The sequence below is a fragment of the Saccostrea cucullata genome, unplaced genomic scaffold (assembly GCF_032062105.1).
Source record: "Saccostrea cucullata isolate Sc308-1 unplaced genomic scaffold, CSIRO_AGI_Scuc_v1 ctg786, whole genome shotgun sequence".
In the NCBI taxonomy this organism is placed as follows: domain Eukaryota; kingdom Metazoa; phylum Mollusca; class Bivalvia; order Ostreida; family Ostreidae; genus Saccostrea; species Saccostrea cuccullata.
The window spans coordinates 49,548-55,960 of record NW_026941723.1 but is presented as its reverse complement, the minus strand read 5'-3'; the positions used below and the strand labels follow the sequence as shown (position 1 = coordinate 55,960).

General features: G+C 34.5%; 1 long non-coding RNA gene across 1 annotated transcript; it reads right to left on the bottom strand.

Moving 5' to 3' along the window:
* Positions 1-4,051: 4,051 nt before the first annotated feature.
* LOC134258297 (uncharacterized) lies at positions 4,052-6,403 on the bottom strand. The gene is made up of 4 exons (XR_009990135.1): positions 6,286-6,403; positions 5,680-5,846; positions 4,721-4,839; positions 4,052-4,300 (listed from the first exon to the last, which is right to left on the bottom strand). It is a non-coding gene; the product is annotated as an uncharacterized LOC134258297 (long non-coding RNA).
* Between the last annotated feature and the right edge of the window lie 10 nt (positions 6,404-6,413).

The window sequence follows — 6,413 nt, the reverse complement described above, 5'->3', positions numbered from 1 at the left end:
TTAACATAGTAAATAAATTATTTAGAAAAAAAAAGTTCAGTTAAAATGTCATTTATTGAATCTGACAGACTAAAACTACATTACATATCACATACTTAAATAACAATTAATTGGCTGGATAAAAAAAAATAAACGACAAATTTTCTAGCTGAATAATTTACTAGTTGCATGACATTATTCTTACTAATCCCAAGATAACATAAGAAAAACAGAACAGTCATTATCATAAAGGCATATTAAGCACTTTCAAAATAAAAAAAAGTGATGGACAAAAATTGACAAAAAGCTTTGAAGAAAAAAAATATTGCATAAAATGTATGACTTACTGAGCCGACCATTGCTTTACTGACCTTGATCTGAGGAATTGATTTTGTAAATATGCTCCTAAATATTTCTTTGCCATACTTTGTTTCCGTACATGTAATCCAGCACCACCTTATTTCCGGGAGTTATTATTTCAATAAATTTGATTTTGCACTTCTTTATGATGCTTCTACATCAATATGAATATTCATTGGTTTGTACTTCTTTAGAAGATAAAGGACACCGAGAGAGAGAGATTAAAGGCATATATATTTCAATGCAACATGCTTCGCATATCGTATATTTTTAATTAAACACCAGCTGCTATAGAAAAAGTTTCAAGAGCAGATTAAAATTTGTATCACATAAAAGATATCTGCTTTTTTAAAAGCGACATGTATATACACCAAAAACCAAATCAATGCGTATCTTTTTTTTACAGTCAGTTTATTCTACTGATTTACATCACTCTAGATTCCCTCTTGAGGCTCTGATATTTGGAACCAAAGAAGGGCGAGATAAAAAAATAATTTCATACATTTTACTTTTAAAAAATATCGTTTGGGCAAATTATTATTCAAATTTAAAAACAGATAATACAAACATAACAAGACCCTCACGGACCTTATGGGTCACCTGAGTATCATGTAACAACTTCCGAACAATTGAATTTGGTTCGTGTTTTAAACCAGAGGCCATGAAATGCACAATTTTGAAAGAAGCATCACCGTTTATCATCATTATTCACTTAGCATGCTTACTCTAGTTACTTATTACCCAGAGATAAATCAGAGTAACAAAGAGAAAAGGCAATTCCACGTTATAACCAGTTATTCACCCCATCCCAAAGGAACCACTGACCCTTGGGCCACTTATTTCAAAATTTCGAAAAATTTTTCATAAATTCTATTTATTCATAAATGGTTGATTAATACAAAATTTTAATGAGCAGATTTCAAAGCATTAATTTATTTTCAGAATATGTAACAAACCTCCACCCTCCCCGATACCCCTGACACAGGGAGCATGAAATTAACCATTTTGTTTGATGCACCTTTTTTCATCATAACTATATATACTTAGATCATTGACATACTACCCTGAAGCAAAGGGAAAAAAATCAAAGAATCAATGTATTTTCACTATAAAATCAAAAGAGTCCCCCCTTACACCAAATGTCAAAACCCCTGACACAATGGCCATAAATTTCACAAATTTGGTTAAGACACCCTTGCTTATTCTAACTATATATTAAGTTTATTTACTACCCAGGAGCAGAGAAGAAGATTTTCAAAGAATTAATGTTTTTTTTCACTTTATAATCAATTGAGCTCCGCCTTTACACCAGAACCCCTGACTATGGACCCATAAAATTCACAATCATAACTATGTACTTAATTAGTTTATTTTATACCCAGAAGCAGAGTAGAATAATTTCAAAGAATTGATGCATTAATGCATTTAATCAATAGAGCCCCACCCATACACCAGAACCCCTGACCCTTGGCCATAAGATTCACAATTTTGAACAAGGCAGTCTTACTTATCATAACTATGATATGACTTGAATATAGAATGAGACTTCTATAGGCTTTCGTAGATTTGATTTGTGTTTCTGATCTGATAATTTTTTGATGACGTTTGATTTATTGGAGAATTATATCTGCTGCTTTCCTTTGATCTTTTCAATAATCGTGGTAGAATTCCTAATTAGGGTTTCCAAAAATGTTTGTAATCCTGTATATATGGAGTAAATCAAACTAACTTTCATTGACTGAAATTGAAAACGAATTCATTACTAGCAAGAGTCCCATGGGCCACATTGCTCACCCGAGCACTGAGGCTAGGAAAAAGTAAAAATTGGTTTATTATTGAAAAGTTTAAATCCAAAAGTAGTCCCATGACCAATCATGGTTTTTTATTCTTGAGAAGATGATTTTTAAAGAATTTTCTATATATTTCTGTGTAAAACTTTGGTCTGCCATTGTGGCCCGGTCCTACCCCGGGGGACATGATTTAAACAAACTTGAATCTACACTACCTGAGGATGCTTCCATATAAATATGATCAATTATGGCTTTGTTATTCTTGAGAAGAAGATTTTTAAAGAATTTTCCTATATACTTCTATATAAAAATTTGGTCGGCCATTGTGGCCCCGCCCTACCCCAGGGGGTTATGATTTGAACAAAATTGAATCTACACTACCTGAGGATGCTTCCAGATAAATATGATCAATTATGGCTTTGTTATTCTTGAGAAGAAGATTTTTAAAGAATTTTCCTATATACTTCTATGTAAAACTTTGGTCGGTCATTGTGGTCACGCCCTTATCCAGGGGGTCATGATTTGAACAAACTTGAATTTACATCACCTGAGGATGTTTCCAGATAAGTTTCATCTTTCCTGGCACAGTGATTCTTGAGAAGATTTTTTAAACACACCACCAAATTTTCATTAATTCCCAATTATCTCCCCTTGAATGAGGGTGTGGCCCTTTATTTACATAAACTTGAATCCCCTTCACCCAAGGATGTTTTGTGGCAAGTTTAGTTGAAACTGGCCCAGAGGTTCTTGAGAAGAAGTCGAAAATATGAAAAGTTTACAGACAGACAGACGGACAGCTAGACAGACGGACGCCAGACAAAATTTGATCAGAAAAGCTCACTTGAGTCTTCGGCTCAGGTGAGCTAAAAAGCGATCTTCAAGAATACATTCCAAGAAAGAGACCAAGTTGTAAATAAAAATATACAGAATCGCTGCAGAACAACTGTTTTCCATAGTTTGGAGCTTAAGAGAGGGTTCATACCGTGCTTGTGCACCCTAGAATTTATCAGGGAATTCATTATTTTTCGTCCTCTGCTGCATGCTTGTGAAATTGCATTTTCGCTCGTGAGTGTGTCAGTTATCTTAATCCCGGCATACGTGTTTTCATTTGTGATGTTTATCCGCGCATTGTCTTTTCCCAGATGAAAGTTCTTCTCTGCATCAGGTTGTCTGCGGTTGTGCTTACAGGTAAAGTACATGACACAGCTTTTCAGAGGATTATATGTTACATGTAATCTCCATTTCGATGCCTAGTTAGATACAACATTTAGCTGTCTTTGCATCCTGCTCTAGGTACTGTGAAACAAAGAGGAGTCGTCAGCAAGGATAACGCAAGGAACATGAAGATCGCAAACTCGAGGGCCGATATTGAGATGATCTAATTCATGTATAAGGCCTTCTATCATAAGTAAAAAGAACCAAGAGGGACAGGTCTCATCCTTGCCCAACGCCCTGTTGTAAGACATATTCATCCGACATTTTCCCGTCGTATAATATACAAGAAGTTGTGTTCTGAAACGAGTCAAAAAGAAGACGCCATCCTTTTCCATTTATGCCAATGTGATACAGTTTATAGATAGAACAAACCCATGTGCCACACACTTTTGAAGGCCTTCTCGTTATCCAAAAATGCTACGTACAAATCTGATTCTCTTTCTAAATAGTGATTCACAGTTTCGGTTAAAACAAATGCTGCCATTATACTACTGCATCCTAAAATCAGAGAGAGAGAGAGAGAGAGAGAGAGAGAGAGAGAGAGAGAGAGAGAGAGAGAGAGAGAGATAAGATTATTTGATTACGTTGTTTCATATATTAGTAACATTCTCACTGTAATACATAAACTAGTTATATACAATTGTTTCGATTTCAAATGTCTGTTATTTTTATTTTCATTTTCAAGATATCAACCTATTTTGAGACTTTGGTCAACGAGACCATCAAGTTTAAATAGATTTTATTTCAATACTTTTTACTAATTATACAGGAATATGTTGAATTGACATAATATGATATGAATAACTGATAGAAAAAATTGTTTCCGTTTTGCTTAAACGTATTTGTATCTGGCTTTGAAGCCCTTTGCTGTGTTATAGGAGTTTGTCCTAAATAGGACCAACATAACTCGTCCATCGGAAGTAAATCTGTCCATAGTCCATCTTCTACAACAGAACCTGTAAAAATAGAGATAAAATGTATAGGTATCTCTCATCTCTCGAAAATTAGTTCCTGACATTTGAAATATTTTTCTTACGTATTCGTTTAGGAGATTTTGATTAATGACCCCAACTCTACAGTTTGTTTCAAAATGATAGAGTTTTATTTACCAAACATGCTTTAGTGACAACTGTAAATCATTCTAAGGTATTAATTCTTTTCCTGAACAATCAAAAACAGTTTTGCTTTCCAATGTTAGAAATTGTGCAAAGATACATCCGACATATATACTTTTATTAGCATTTACACGCTCTGTTTTCAACTCTAAAATCACGATATACCTTTAGCCCGAAATGAAAGATAAATATTGTACTTAGAAAGTTTTTTAATGATCTACGAAGAAAAAAAGAACTGACTGATTAATTTGTCAACATTACCTTGGACCCGTGGCAGAGAGACTTTTGAAACGGACTTCTACAAAATCTAAACACCTTGCGTGACAGGTGATATCGAAAGTACCGACAAATTCAAGCTGGACACGCCTACCAACTGGTGCCTGAAAGACATTCTTATAATTACTTAAGTTTGGAAAGATCAGCTCAGAGGGCCATAAAACTCAGACGAGCTCATTTTTGATCTCAGTCTCACTTTTCCACCATATATTCCTTTGGTAAAAGTGAGACCAAAACCATAAGTGAGCTTGTCTAAGTTTTATGGCCCCGGGTCCAGAGAATCAATTTTGGTACTTGTCAAAATCCACATTGACAAATTTGTCTGAACTGTTAAAAAATTCTGTAGCATGCGCACTCAAGTACATAAAATGCAAAGGCACATCATAATTATACTTTGTCCTCAAGGTTCACATTCAAATCTATCTTGAATAATATTAAATGAAAACTCAATTATAGTCAAAAAACGTTGGATTGATTGATTGATTGTATACTGTTTAACGTCCCTCTCCAGAATATTTCACTGATATGGAGACGTCACCATTGCCGGTGAAGGGCTGCAAATTTGGGCCTATGCTCGGCACTCAGGGCCATTGAGCAGGGAGGGATCTTTATCGTGCCACACCTGCTGTGACACGGGGCCTCGGTTTATACGGTCTCATCCGAAGGACCGCCCCATTTAGTCGCCTTTTACGACAAGCAAGGGGGTACTGAGGACCTATTCTAACCCGGATCCCCACGGGGTTAAAAAAAAAAAAAGGTTGGAAAAAAGAACAATTATCGATCTAAATTCAAAACGTTTAAAACAATACTTTCTATGACAAAGCATTGTACGTAGAACAAAAACCTCTTGAAGTTCCAAAGGTAATATATAGATATGTAGCAAACTAAGTATGATTCAAGTGAGAACAATTAAGACTTATAAAACGAATTTATAGATTAGTTACCTCAATCTTCCAGGTACATTCCGAATCCGTTGTGTAATATCCTGGGTAAGAGTACCCTGGTGAAGTGATGAATCTGTGGTTTGCTTCCGCAAATTGGTATTTATTTCCACATCCAGAAGTAAGTATGTCAATAAAAAGTTTCGGAAGATTCACGGCAAATGTAATATCTTTTATAGGAAATGAAAATTTAAGATACATAACTGATTTTTGGAAATTGTATTATGGAAAATCTATTGTTTATGTTCTAATTTCATTTTTGCAAATCTGTGTGAAAACATTACTGCTTTTTTAAAAATGAAATATATAATTTGAAACGCAATTTCATTACTGTAAACGTATTTAATTTCACGATGTTTGTATTTTCAGAATCTTTCTTGTGAATAAACATGGTTGTGATTCCTCTATTCAAATTAATTTTTAAAAATTGAGAGTTTGATTTTAGGCAGCAATTTCAGCTACATGTATTTACTATATCTGTGTTGTTGTTTTTTTTCTTGAAAAGTTGACTTTTCAGGCTGTAGTAGTTCACAGTATATGAAATTTCTCTCATTAAATGAAGTTAATTGAAACAATTTAGATACGTTTTGTCATTTATGAACGCCTTACCTGGACCCTTTGGATACTGACAATACTAACCAATCCAACCATCCGGGCATTTACATTGTTCGCAGTTTGTGGGATTTCTATACCCGCCATTTTTGCACTTGTGCCATGTTAATCCCTGGGAGCATTTG